General features: G+C 40.8%; 1 pseudogene; it reads right to left on the minus strand.

Moving 5' to 3' along the window:
- Positions 1-1,066: 1,066 nt before the first annotated feature.
- On the minus strand, positions 1,067-1,165 carry LOC138499024 (U6 spliceosomal RNA; annotated as a pseudogene).
- Between the last annotated feature and the right edge of the window lie 469 nt (positions 1,166-1,634).

Genomic DNA, 1,634 nt, shown 5'->3' on the forward strand with positions numbered 1-1,634 from the left:
TTCATTTATAGGTATGTTTTTGTTTTCCAATACTTGCAGTACATTAGAAATTCTTGTGGATCTTCTTGTGAGTTTATAGTGAATTTTACCATTCCAGCAAAGTGGTCCAACTTTTGTCTTATTCCGTGAACACTATGGGCCTCATTACGACCCAGGCGGTAAGTTACCGCCTGGGCCGTGACTTTACCACCATGGCGTAAACTACGTTTACGCCATGGTGGTTGGCAGACTTACCGCCCCATTCCGACCTTGGCGGGGCGGTAAGTCCCCAATCCCCATTTACCCTTCCCCATTCCCATTTTTGCCCCATAGGGCTTAATGGGAGTGGGGAAGGCGTTAATTACGCCACCGTAAATTACGGTGGCATAATTAACTCCATGGTCCCTTAGCGCCATGGATTTTAACACCTGCTAAAAGCAGGTGTTAAGTCCGCCATGGCGCTAAGGGACCTCGTACTCAGGCGGTAAGGGTCGGCGCTGTTTACGGCGCCGTAAAACCCTTACCGCCTGAGTTGTAATGAGGCCCTATATGTGTTGTCAGGATTGTTTTTTGCGTTTCTATGAAGGACTAACATTTGCAAACACAGTTGGTCTGTACTGTGTAAGTAAATGTTGTCAACAATTGTTGGCAATTGAAATAGAATATTAATTGCTACATTTGCGTAACAATTTACACCAGTTACATTTGAAAATTTGAATGGACCAGGTAGTTCTGTGTCCAAGTCATTTTTTCAGAGTGTATGGTGCCTTTCTGAAGAAGTACCTAAGTTACTTTGACTAATAGGTTCTTCTTTACTTATTGTGAATGATGAAGTATTAGCTTATTTTACTCTCTTTGGAGGATATGCAGTCAGATTCTGTTGCATCTCTGTTTGAATTAGTTTTCTTTTATGTTTTATTTTTTGTGGAACAGGATAGGCTTTTAGATTGGGGGTGTGTAGTGAACGTAGTCTATTGTATTCTAGAATGCAAGGAATATCAGTGTTGACTTTACTTGCATCAAAGTTGATTAGAAATAGATCAGGATGTTCTGCCACTCAAAGATTGCGCCACACATAAGTTCTTTCAAAAACACAAAAGCCCTTTATTCCTAGTTATCTTTGCGCAGGAGTCATGCTAATCTTCTCTGTATCGTTCCAATTTTAGTATATGTGCTGCCGAAGCGAGAAGATTAGCGCAATCTTTGAGTGGCAGAACATCTTGATTTGTTGTCTAACCAAGGAGGTAGGGGATTGGTTCCTCCAACACTTGCCACACAGATGCGACACGGCTGAAAAGCCTTAATACTTAATCTCGCAAACAGAAGAGGCTGTACCGACACCGATCCCCACAAAAAACTCTGTATCTTCATACAGGTACAACAGTTAGGTGAACCAGGGAAAAGAAGATGGCAGAATATATGCAAAACCGTGAGGAGGACGTGAGTAAATTATTTACTCCAAAAGGTAGTATGGAACACTGTTTTTCAAACCCTGGCACAAAAAGAACAGAAGATATAAGGTACAAATTTATAAAACTAGAACGGGTATCCAGAAAGGAAATTGATAAGTACTGGGAATTGATATCATTGAAGAACTATTTGAGCAAGAAACAAATACCGAGAGGTTTAAGAATACTCATATTTCCTGATTTTTC

Source organism: Ambystoma mexicanum, chromosome 5q (genome assembly GCF_040938575.1).
Source record: "Ambystoma mexicanum isolate Mex_15411 chromosome 5q, UKY_AmexF1_1, whole genome shotgun sequence".
In the NCBI taxonomy this organism is placed as follows: domain Eukaryota; kingdom Metazoa; phylum Chordata; class Amphibia; order Caudata; family Ambystomatidae; genus Ambystoma; species Ambystoma mexicanum.